We start from the raw sequence: 13,762 nt of genomic DNA, 5'->3' as shown, positions 1-13,762 counted from the left end.
TCCTAAAGTGAGCTTGAATGTCACAAGATGGGTTCAGTCTATTTTGAGTAGCAGGGCTGCATATATATATGCGTTACACTCCAAATAACGCAACCTGAATATGCGTCTGAACATCAGGTACAATGCACAGAGTGAGTGTTGTTGTAGTATCTAGGCCACATGTATGCATGGTTGCGAGGTAGAAAGAGTGTACTGCCTGGTTGTGTTTGGAGCAGGCCCAGACCAGAGGAGCTCAAAGCACTGAATGTCATCATCAGAGCTGTCGGAGAGCCAAGCGGTAATCACACCCAGATCACCTACACGCTCACGCCAACTTACGGCACCAGTCACTCCAGAAAGGGTGCATGTGTGTGTCTGTGTACAAAAAAAAAAAAAAAAAAAAAGGAGACTGATTGAGAGGGAGAAAGAAAATGAAAGACAAGTAAATGTGGATGCAGCAAGTATGCATCCTGTCTTACCAAGAAAAGTGGGTATGCTTTGTGTGTGTGTGTGTGTGAATGAGTGAGTGAGTGCACGCGTGCATGCATGTGTGTGTGTGAGTTTGCAGACAAGCATATGGTCATAGTGTGGGTAGCAAGTGAGTGAAAGCATTGAATGTCTGTGCTGGAGAAGATTGTGTACTTTTTCTCTCCTCTTTCTTCCTCCCTCACTCCATGTCAGTCTTATATCCCACCCCTCTATTTTCCATTTTTACATGCAGCTCCAGATGTGAAGGCAGTGAAATATTAAATTACAGAAATGGGCTTGTTTCTGCACTTTGGTTATATCAAAAACAACCCAGCCTATGCGCTCTCCTGACCTGAAACATACACTCACTAACAGTCTGACTATCACATTTCATACTGTGTGACCATACATCACAGGTGAAAGTCCTGCTTGTTGTTTATTTAGAGGGTTTTAGTGTGCTCGCGCTGGATCGAATGTTTAAAAGTCAGTGTCGCCCATGAGCAAGACCGATAATGTATGTTTTTGGGGGTGTTTTTGCATTACAAATTCTCCGCCTTTGAATCATAATCTTAAATCTCTTCAACAAGTGCCTAAATGAAGTCCAGTCGAGGGAATCCGGATGCAAAAAGCACCGGCCACTTACACCGGAATCAACAGTATTGATCAGACGGATGGTCTTGTCTTCCAACGTTACCCACTTGAATATGTTCTGTATTATTGTATATGTCGACTTAAGGTTACAGAATCCATATTCAGGTGATTATACACACACACGTAAACCTGCAGACACGCACGCAAACACATGTTCATAAATGTATCCTCGATGTCGGCATCTTTTGTCGACTTGGATCTTAATAACACCCTGACCTTTATCCAACTGAAATATGGAAATTTAAATATTAGGAGTTTTACCGTTCTACATCTTTTATCGTGGAATGCACATTATGGCTTCAAAAACTCTGCTTGACAGGCCTTTCCAATTGGTTGTTAAAGTTAAACTAATAAGTGCTGTTGCTTCGTGAGGTGGTCAGAGGGATGTAATAGGAATAAAAAAAAAAAATAAAATCAAGCATTTGATTTGTTTTGTCTGTTACGGACACATGCTTAGAGTCTTGACCATGTACCGTAAAAAAAAACAAAAAAAAAACAATCCGGCTCGGATCACGTCGGTTCACCGTTTACGAAATGAAAGAAAAAGTGATAGTAAGTACTTGTTCAAGAGCAAATGAATGGAAAGTGTATCACCATCTCCGCTGCCGCTCCGATAGACTGCCAGGCTGGATTCCCTTGTGCTGTAAATCGAGCTCTCATTTTCCGGGAGATTTCATACCCAGCGGCAGTCAGCGCCAACAGCGCTATCATTCTATAACACTGCAACATTTACTTCATAATGCTATGTGTCTGTTGCAGCTTTCAAGTTGAGCGAATGGGACAGGAATTTCGATTAATTCATATATATCCTATTACTTCTGATTATCACCGTCAGCAATGTGCTCATGGCAACCTCGTTGCAGCTTCGAAAGCATGAGCTGATGCCTATATTTTTTGGTTTTGTTTTGTTTTACTAGCAGTAGAGTCACTCTTTTCCATTTTGTAGAAATTGGAAGAGTAAGGAAGGAGAGTATATGACGTTAATTGTTCAATGAAACTCAATGCAAAATAGTTTATCGGGAAAAAAGAATAATCTGGTCGATGACAATCCAGATCGATGCTGTTTTTCATTTGGAGATTAAATTCTAGAGCCACATTTAAAAAAAAGGTTTGTTGAATTGATAAACACAATCATGTGTGTAGATATATATCAACATTTTAGAAACAAGTGAAAAAAAAGGAATATGATTTCTGAATAACTTGGTTTGCAAACTTTAAGGAATGTCCGAGTTGTTTTTCTTATCAAAGAAAAATAAACAGATAACTTGATAAAAAAAGACTTGACTTCTTCGAGGGAGATTTGTTTTCAGTGCAAGAGGGGAAACAAAATCAGCATTTATATCAAAATGTAAACTGGATGTGTTACAGCACTAAAGTGATTGAAATAGTTTGTGCACCACAAGTTTAGACGGTGACTTCATGAACATGTACATTTCAGAGCTAAAGGTTCCATAGCTTTGGAGGATCCAAAATATTTTTCCATTAGCCAATAAAAACCGATGCCTCGATAGGTGATGTAATCAATCTCTAAAGTTTTCCTCAATTTTGGAAACTTAAAAGACTAGACGTAGAAGGGCAATGCGAAAAGAATTCACAATTAATTCAGTCAGTCATACGTTGCACAATAACCAACGGAAAAGCTGAAAATAGTGTCTGGCAGACAATGACAACCCAGGAAAAGCGTCAGCGTTTAAAACAAGAGGTTTTGCAGAAGCATTACGACGACACATCACAACATATTACACGACAAGTGTCTGGCCGCCAACGGACGAGAGGCTGCGAAACAGCTTAATAACGGTCTGACCGATCACAAATCGATTCTAGCCGCAGATACGGCGGGAAAGACGCTGTAAAATGTATCCGATTTGCCGCATCAACGTCAGCAGAACGCATCAACGCACGCAACGGGTCACAAATCCAGTTAACCTGCTGCTTGTCGTCGGGACGATGGGAGAAAACCGGGGTAACCGAGAGACAAACCACACGGGCGAGGGGAGAAAGAACCCAGTGGGAATCAAACCAGGAACTTTCTTGTTGTGAGGTGGGAGAGCTAAACCGCCGCGGTTTTCATTCCGAGACATTACTATCCAAAACATTTGTCTAGCAGTATATGCGCGAAACACGGCGTGTTTAAAAAGAGGAACGTGTTTCAGTCTATCTGTTCTCCGATCGCCACAAAAATGATATGTCATAAAGGATTAATATATTGTAAGCCAGACTGAATTATAGTGAATCCCTTAATTAGACAGTGAGTAAAATCTGCATTGAATTTGAGTTCAAAACTCACATAATAGCTTAACCTTTGGGTTGCTATCATGTTTCACACATTAAAGAATAATATTACTTTTGAAACATATCAGTGTGCTCAGGGGAAAAAAAACTTTCCTATGGGTATTCATTCGGAAAATATTAGAAACTGAGCGCAGTTCACAAGGTAAGCAACATCCCAGACTTTAATTGCAGATGCAGTTAAAAGAAATTCTCCACATTTTATGGAGGAAAACACATCCTGTCAGCCAAATATGTGTATGTAAACAAGACCTTGGCAATCCAGAATTTGGTTACATATATTCATCATATATGTATATATATGTGTGTGTGTATACATATATATATATATATTACATATATAGATGCATACATACATAGAGGGATACATAGATATATAGATATAGATGTAGAATATAGATTAAAGATATAGATAACAGATTATAGATTTTAGATATAGAGCAGACTAGGATTACAGATATAGATAAAGACATTGAGATGATATAGATAATAGATAATAGCATTAGATATGATACCCTGCTATATCGCCTCTGAAATCCTTTGGTTTTACAACAGCAATCTTGGCAACTTCTCAACCCCCCCCCCCCCCCCCCCACACACACACACACAAAAAAATGTGTGCTTTCCTTTGGCACACACACACACACACACAGTGAGTGCAGCCCTTTTGACCTTGACCACCTTCTCCATAACCTCTGCGTTAACCATAGAATACACACTTGACTTATTGATTGGGTGCAGACAAGTAATAGTAGTTTAGACTTGCAGTGGAGTTAAAACACTTTCAAAGGCCATGCAATGAATACTTCAACAAGGGACAGATGAGAGGAACATGTGAGCGTATTTCTATGCATAGTATATGAGTTGGGTGAGAGTGAAATGAGTGCATGTGTGTGTGTGTGTGTGTGTGTGTGAGTGAAGTGTGTGTATATGTCTGTTTGTGTGTGAGGGCTACCCTGCTCAGGGCATTGACTGAATTGTTTCCACATGTGTCTTAACACAGAGTCCTGGGCGGGTTTTGCAGGACAAGAGAGGAGGTTGCCGTGGTTGTTGTCGGTGGTGTTGTTGTCGGTTGGGTGGCATCTGAAGGGGGAAGTCATGATTGAAAACAAATCGCTAACAAATTTGCATGTATGCACACACACACACACACACACACACACCTTGATAAACACTGAGTAGTAAACAGACATCCATGAGCGTGCCCCAGTCCGCTAGCATAAACATTGCATCAACACCTTGCCTTGCACACATACACATCTGGGCACACATGTGCACGTGCACACGCGCGCACACACACACACACACACACACACATGCATGCACTCTCATCAGCCTCGCAATGTGTACAACAAGTTACAGTTCCACATTTAGGTTATGCAAGTGCTGCTTACTGTATCACGCTCTGTTGCTTTTTAACACTAGACAGCACCCCAACACACACACACACACACACACACACATAAAAACACTACTTCTTCCCTGGCACAGCTGTCCCAATGCTGCGGGCACACGGGCGTTTCACTGGCACAACACGTGGAAGGAAAATCTGAATGTGTTCTCACTAATCATTCCCCTACTCCACTCCGAGAGAGAGAGAGAGGGAGAGGGAAAGGGGGGGAAAAAGAGAGAGAGAGAGAGATTTGTGGAAGACCAAAGGATGAGGACTGGGACTGGCTGACCTGTATAGCAGGTGTTGAAAGGTGAAGAGGCAGGAGACAATGTGAGCGCCAGAGCGAAAACTTGAGAATAATAAGAGAGTGACAGAGCAGGATAAAAGCAGGTGAGAGGTGAATGGAACGGGTGGGAGAGTGAGAGAAAGACTGAGTGAGATGGGATAAATGGGGGCATGCCAGTTCCATAAATGTTTAATTGCCAGCAGGTTTATTCATGTTAAGAGAGAGGAGGAGGGCAAGGAGAAAGCGAGAGCTTAAACAGTGCAAAATCTGTCTAGAGACTCAAAATCTAATTTACACAACAAACAGGGAGAGGAGAAAGGAGAGGGCAAAACTGGAGGGGAACAGGGGGAGAAACAGAAAAGGAGAGGGAGAAAAATGCTAATTGGCTACAGTTGGGCATGTCTGGCCTGAGATGAAAGAGGAAGAGGACATTAGGGAGCAGGAGGGAGACATGAGAGAGCAAAAGAGGGAGTATGGCAGGAAGAGCATGGACTTTGTGGTCGGGGGGATGGATGGCATCATGCATACTGTAGGTGAGAAGCATGTCATCTGTATTGAAACCACACAGTGCGTAGCAACCGTGTCGTCTTCGCTGGGAATCGCACTTCCCAGACGATCGGCACACACATACGCTACAATAGAAATCAAAAGATCGTCACCAATAATAGCAAATTGCAAAGAATTTCGAATTTCAGAGGCTCAACATTTGTACGTCCGTTTACCCGTCATAAGAGAAAATTTGCAAACAATACTATTGGAGTCTCCCTTCGTGACATTTCGGATATCGAAAAAAGGACGGCCGCATACGAACACCGCACTGGTTTCGAGCAAAACCCACAACCGGTAAGCGTAAAATGTATATTTGAAGCACAAACAGGAAAAAAAACGCTTCTCAGCGTCGGTAAACACTTCTTCAAGTGTTGTTCTTTGCCCATCTTATAAGATGAATATATCCTCCAGATCGTTCGACAGACTTCTCTTTGAGTCATTTGTTTTTTTTTTTAAACGTCCCAGCGGTGCTGTGCAGTCTCCCTCCTCTGCAGACCTTCTATCACACCTGCCCTGCTGGACATAAGTGCTTCTGACTGGTCCAGCATTTGTAAAAGTGTTGGAAAATCAAAATAAATGGAAGGGGGCCTGGATGGATCTGGAGAGTGTATATGAAAAATTAGCTTGGCGGACGAGTTTGGTTGACAGCTTACGATGTTGTCAGCGTTCAATGAAATAATAAATATATATTAAAAATATAATTTTAAATGTCAGCAAACCAACGGTCCCCAAACTACGGCCCGGGGCCCGGATACGGCCCGCCTCCACATTTTTCCCGGCCCCTGAAAAATAGCAGAGATGCATTATGATGCAGGTTATTTAACCTGCAGACAATTATTTTTTTTGTTCAATTAAAAAAAAAAAAGGCCGTTTGTCTGATCTGTCGAGAGACGGCGGCTGCGTTCGAAGAACACAATCTGCGCCGACACGATAAATCGCGTCACAAAGACAAGCGCGTTAGCTTGCGAGAACAAATGTGAGCAGACAAACTCTCAAAGCTAAAAAGTGGGCCGTTAGCTCAGAGGAGCACATTTGCACGCCGAGCGAGACGCATTGAAGATATTGAGGGTAATTTATAAACCCAGCTGCCGCAGAAGACGAAAGAATTTTACTTTTTTTCATTGGATATGAGCACGGATGTGCAGAAAATAGCACAGCTGCTAATTTTTATTCGTGGAGTTAGCGCAAACTTTGAAATGTGCGAGGATTTGGCAGCCCTCTTAGGTCGCAAAGGGACTAAGACGGGGGAGAATATTTGTGAAAAAACTTGAAAAGGGTTATTTGTTTTTTTATTCATTTCATAAATTGTGTTATTTATTTAATTAATAACGTTATTGTTAATTTTCTGATTTTTTTTTTCCTGTTAAGATCCCAGAGAGGGTACATTTTTGGCTATGTTTAGCTTTCTGCAAAACAATACATTACATTACATTACATTACATTGCATTTGGCAGACGCTTTTATCCAAAGCGACTTACAATAGAGGACATAGGGACTGCAAATACACTTGCAAACACACGATGCACAGGAAATATACAGAACAAAATAAATGTTTACGTTTAGACACCTCTGCGATCGTCACACTTTTTGTTAAAAACTGGCCCGGCCCCCCGTCAGAGAAGGGAAAAGTTATTTGGCCCTCGAAGGAAAAAGTTTGGGGACCCCTGCTGTAAACGTTCTTTCTCGACGGCAGTTTAAAAATGGCCGTAGGGAAGACGACTCGATAATGGACTCAATAATACCGTTTCGGTCACATCGTTTTTTTTTTTTTTTTAAAAAGTCCCTCTGGGCTTTTTTTTTTTTTTTCCACCTTGCCATGAGAGGATTTAATGTATACGGCCTTTGTTCAATAAAAGTGTTATTCCTGCTTTACTGACATCTCCCAGTGTCATTCACATTGCAGCAGTATTTCTTCATCTGATGCAAAGACTTTGAACTGAGTCCACAAATGAGTCAGATTGGACTTTCCCAGCTGTGCGGCGTTTTGGCATCGCTTGTAATCCTGGTGCAATTACACTTGAACTCCTTTGTCTGCGGTCCTAAATTGAAGTCACTCTGACTAACTGCAACTGCTGACCGAAGTTTACCTTTTATCGAACGACCCGCCCGGCGCGTACGTCTAACCGTATCGCTCGTCTCTCCTCATCTTCCCATTCCATCATATTTTACACCACCTCCTCGGTGACCCTTTTTTTTTTTTTTTTTTCTTCTCGCTTACGCTTATTCTTTTATCGCCGCAAATCCCCAGACAAGCCATGTGCGGAGAGAGGAGCTCAAATGTCACAGTGGAAACATGATACAAACTTAATAGGTCAGCATTGTCTGGAGAAGGGTATGTGTGTTTTGGGTTTAGCCCGTCTTTGGCACTGACTGGACTAGGACTTGTGTGTAACGGCTGACCCAAAGGTAGGGACATTCTTTAAAAGTTTCTCCCCCGTCTTTCTCCGTGTGTAACCCAGACCAATGTCTCCAGGCTGCTGCAGCATCTGTGCTTTGTTAAACGTATTACGCTTACGCAAGAATCTGGGACAAAGAACAACAACCAACAACACTTGCTAAATATTTTGTTTATTGAACTTAAAAGTGCATTCAATTGGGGGTCATGAATTGCGCCTGAGAACCTTTCACTCTGATTAATCGTGAAAACAAAGCACCATTGAAAAAGAAAATAAACCCGCAGCAGGCGAACCGGCGGAGGAATAGATTTGTCGTGTACCTGAATAGGATTGGACTCAGGGCCGCTACCCGGCCCGAAAAGCAGGTCACGGGGTGCTGTTCTGTGGGAGATCTGTTTGGAGTCTGCTCTGTGTGTGTTTTTGTGTTTAGCATGGTTTAGTGAGTCTCTGATTTACAAACATTTAAGGCCCGGCTGCTGTGCTGTTTCATTTTTCATTTAGTCACTGCCCAAGGCCATGTCCCAGATTGGAGACTGCTACGCTGCACGCCGCTGCTCTCGTAGAGCTGCTCCCCTCCTCATTGTCTGGTCTGGTCTGGTCTGAGGAGATGAGGACCTGCCGTTGACCCCTTAGCCCGCTATACACACACACACACACACACACACACACACACACCTAACACACACTGTTGAACTTTTCTATAAGTACGCTCACACACCAGGCGGAGAGCAGACATATTTCTACACGTGCACACGAAAACACACGATTGAGCCAAGAAAACACAGACAGATAGGCAGACAGAACACACACATGCAGACAAGATGCGGAACAAGCCGTCTAATTCCACTAATACGAAAAAATCTGTGGAGACAGAGCGGTATAGCACGGCAGCCACAACAAACACAAAGGGAGACATTACACATTTTACAGTGCGCTTAGTGTTTAGTAACATTTTATTTGAGCTCAAAGGCATACACACATGCAAACTGTTACAAAAACACACAACAAACACCTGATAACCGCACAGAGGCATCCATAACACACACACACACACACGCACAAATGCACTATTATCCAGCTATCGTCTTTCGCTGCAATTCAAATGTCAATTAGTCTACTTTCCACAAAGATCAGTAAATAAATACATTTTGAAATGAAAAGCTTTTTTACTCAAACCGACAATGGGAAAACTCGTGAACGTGCGGCAAAATAGAGGCGTGCGCGCACAAAAACACACCTGTGGTTTCAAGCCAAAAAACAGAGAAGCCTTTGGTCTTTGAGCTGTCTGTCTCAGTTAAAGTGAGCGCAGCTTGTGAAGAGGACCTGACAGACAGAGAAAACACACACGCACACACACACACACACACACACACAGCGATGAGTACGCCGCTCGAGAAGAAGACCTGACTAAGCTGAATTTCCCCCCTACTCTCCTTTCCTATTTTCCATCTGCCTCAGCGTAGGAGAACCTGCGCGCTGAAAAAAAGATCGCCCGCCATGCGTACGCCATGCACAACTCTCACCGTCATTTAAATGCGCACACATACACTCATAATCCGCTTTTTGCCACCCCTTTGCAGGATCGCGCCGGTCACCGTTTCGTTTCTTTCTCCGATTCTCTGTCCAAACTCCGGCGTTATCTCTTTTCAGCACCCGATAGTATCAATCCCCCCCCTCCCTCCTTTCCCTCATCCCTTTGTCATTTCTGCGGTGCTATGTGGTTGACCAACAGCCAGGGAGAGACAAGTGCAGGATTGCCGGCCAAACTTGCCTGCTCCTCCACCCAAATTACATGGGACAGTCCCAATTACCCTGTGGCCAACCAAAGCATTTCCTGGGTTAGTGCTGGTGACGCGTGCCCCCCCTTTGCTGTGGTTATAGGGGGTGTCATTAGACGCTTGTTTTACTGCAACCCCAAGAACGCACCCGCTGGCCGCATCCACGCCACAGGAAGTGCCACTGCAACGTTCCAATAACTTTGCCGGGCCTGATTGATGACAAATGGGAGAACGTGAGGGGTAACAGCCTTGTAGTAAATTATAGCCAGTCCAGAAGGAGATGCAAGGGGAATATTGCGGGGAAAATAATAAATTTTAGACAAGCTACTATAACTTTTGGCAAGAGGCTAAATATTAACTGTGATGTTTTGTGGAGCTCAAAGCACTGGGATCAAATGACAAGGACTTTTTTTTTTTTTTTTTTTATCTCCAAGGTGCAAAACATAGATGCAAAGAGAATATGTCATATTACATCTGATTTTGAGAGCAATACATAATATAAGAAGTCAAACAAAACCTCTCGGAATAAAATCCTGTGACAGCTTAAAACAGAAAACAGACACATGAGAGCGCAGGATTTTTTTTTTTTTCGACATCAGCCTCAGCTTGATTCTATTTCCAGGGCCAGGACTGAAATTGAAAATCGAGAGTTATGCAGAAACAAATACATGACGTATAAGTATAACATAAGTTGCTATGTATTCAATATTTGATATAATATGTAAATAGTTTGAGTTCATTTGTGAAATTCCAAATAATCTCACACATTACAAGTGAGCCTAAATGATTATTCGACAAGTTTGTTGTGTGTGTATTGTGTATTATAAACACACATATGGAATACATGTGTAATATACATGTGTGTAAATAATAATGAATAATACACACACACACACACACACACACACACACACACATGCATATGGATTTTCAACAGCCACTGCTGTTTAAGTTTAAATCAAGTTGTACAGAAAGTCGTTTGGGTTTTTTGGAGTCCGTTTTGCAGCACACATTTACATCTGACTTTGTTAACCTTCTGACTCAGTTCCAAGCCTCCAACCATAATTCAAGATTATTTATTATCATGTACGTTGTGAGAATTTTTGTGCTTTAGACGATGCAATGAAATTCGTACTTTGCAACCTAGATAGCGATAAGAATAACTGAAAATAACAGGAAACAACGCGACAACACACAACAGCATGGAAACGGCTTACGCGTTCATAATAAAAACCGTATAAGCTGTAAAATAATCATATAGCGACGAAAGTAGCCACAAAGGAACTGCATTTGCAGTCTTAAAGTAGATTCTTGCTTTAAAATAAATAAAAAAAAAATGAATAAATTTATGCTGATGTCATTGCGGTGGAGAAGGAGAGGAAAGTGTGAAAGGCAGGAACCTCTTGGAGCAAAGCAGACAAACCGGGAAAGCAAAGAGTGCGGAAAGCAAGTGCTCCATGGGATAAAGCCTTGTGGGGAGGCTTGCAAGTGGCAGAGTGACGTAATGGATTGGAGAAAAGTGGGATTTTAGCTGAGTGACAGACAAGAGGAGATGCTTTCTGATGTCACTCGTCCTCATTCTCACTCTATTAGGAGCGCGAGCGTGACAGAGCTCCATATTGTATGACAGCTGTGCATGCCGGGTGTGCACGAGTGTGGTGTCTGACAGGATTTTGTTTACATACAAATCAACGTCCGTTTCGCCCGGATTGTGCTCATCGATTGTTTTTCGTTAAATCTATCAGCATGAATCCGCACAACTGTGTGCTCAGTGTGGAATTCTGTATGTCTGTAACGTGCACGTACAGATGTATGATTCCAGTGTGCGTCTACATGCAATGCGCCTGCTTCTAGTTGCCCATCTGGGTTTGCTATGCTGCGATGCTCATCCAGCTCTCTAATAGCTCCAATAAGCCTGTGGTTTGCCGCCTCATACACACATGCACACACACACACACACACACACACATATATATATATATACACACACACACACACACACACACACACACACAAATGTACAAACTGGTGTATGAGTACACACACATACTTACACACATAACACAAACCTTTTTACACACATGCTTCTCTCAGTGTTATTCTTCTTCCAAGAGAAAGAGGCCGAAAAATGACCATTTATTTACTTTGAGCTCTGGGGCTGCGGCAACACAGCCTGCCAGTACCAGAAAAAAAAAAAAAAAAGAAAGAGTCAGAGAGTGTAACAGGGGAGGAGGAAGGCAAAAGGTAGGGGAACATCAGAGGAGAACATAGGGAGGAATGCATGGACGAGAAAACAAGACGCGAGAAACAAGAAAAGAGTGAGTCAGAAAGAGCTACAGGTTGAGGGAGCATTTATTGGTGGAAATGAACTAACATGCTGCGGTTTGGTCCGGTGCGGCATTTGCTTGTGGCTCCTGCGGCTTTGGCTTAAATGATAGGGGAAATAAACCGAGAAAAAAAAAAAAAAAGTTCTAGATAGGTTCACCTGGAACATTTAAAAGTCAATTATAAGTGCTTGATAAACTTATCTTCCAAGGGATTTTTTTTTTTGTCCATGTTGAGGTTGTGTAAGCTTCTCATGAGATGAATTAAGGTTAACCTCAAATATTTCAAATATTCTGAGCCGTATTTATGTTTGTCTATGTCTGCTTGAGGGAGCGCTCTGCCCTGCCCAGCCTGTTGCTGGACTAACTTTTGGTGCTTCGTTCAGTAGCGGAGTGTCTTTCCAGCTAGCGGGCCACGCTGGGTCCACGTCCAACAGACTGAGAACTTATTTACATTTAGGGGAAAATATGCCTTTTCAAATATGCCTTACAAGTCATTTCTAGCCAACGAAATATTTCTATGCATGTAAACAGAACAAATTGTCAACTTAACTTTGACGTGATTCCCTGGATGTGGTGGATTACACTCAGTTTCAAAGCCAGGTTGTTCCAGTTTATCCAACAAAACAGGCCTCTCTTCAAACTAGATGTTTATTTGAATCCCCTTGGGAAAAGCCAGGTGTTGCCAGTGTACACAGGCCTAATGTGGCTTGGGGAGTTTACCTCAGAGTGCAGGTGCTTGGAGGAGTTTGCTACACTGCTCACAAGATAAGATGCTGAGATGGAAGGAGAATGTGTATCCTATCATCCCTTAGCATTATCGTTCAAGTTAGAAAGAGACGAACACATCGATTTTTCTCTTTCTGGTGGTCTCACACACACAAACGTGCACGCGCGCGCATGCATGCTTGCTTGCTCCCGTGCATGCACACACACACACACACACACACACACACATATCTGAAGGCCAAGGTTGCCACAGTTACCTGCTCTCATTTTCTATTCCTCTACAGTTCCCTATTCTGCTCTTTTTCATTCCTCCTCCCGCCCTCATCTTCTCTTAATCTGTTCCAGAGCATTGTGATCACATGGAAAAAATATAGCAAGTGCACATATTTCCCCCTTAACCAAGATTTAAAAACACACACACACATAGTAGTGGGGTGTAGGCAAGAGAGGGGGCATTTGATGGGGAGGAAAAAAGTGAAATAAACTGTTTATTCAAAGGCAGCGCTGAGCCCTTTTGTTGTGGTGGGGACCTGTCTTTTATTAGCAGCCTGAAAAGCCTTCAAAGGCTGGAAAGACAGAGGACATGCCAGCAGACGACTGTATACAAGGCCAGGGAGAGAGGGTTTGGGGGGCGGGGGGGGGGGCGGGTTGGGGGACACCAGAGAGGAAGGGGGTTGGGAAAGGGGACAGGGTGCAAAAGCTTAAAGAAGCAAACAAATAGGGTCGGGGAACTTAAACGGTTTAGTCCCAGGAGGATGTGGAGAAGCCAATAGAGGGTTGACGTAGCACTATTGACCGTGAAGAGACGGAGCAAAGGCCGGTGAAGAATGTTGGACCCTAATACAGGAAGATTGTTCAGGGCTGTTCTCATATGTTTTCGGCTTTTTACACTGGCAGAGCTTTCACAAATCTGCTAACTG

Source organism: Fistularia commersonii, chromosome 13, assembly GCF_037954325.1.
Source record: "Fistularia commersonii isolate RoL2024-O1a breed Wild chromosome 13, RoL_Fcom_v1.0, whole genome shotgun sequence".
Lineage (NCBI taxonomy): Eukaryota > Metazoa > Chordata > Actinopteri > Syngnathiformes > Fistulariidae > Fistularia > Fistularia commersonii.
This window is presented reverse-complemented; position numbering follows the sequence as displayed.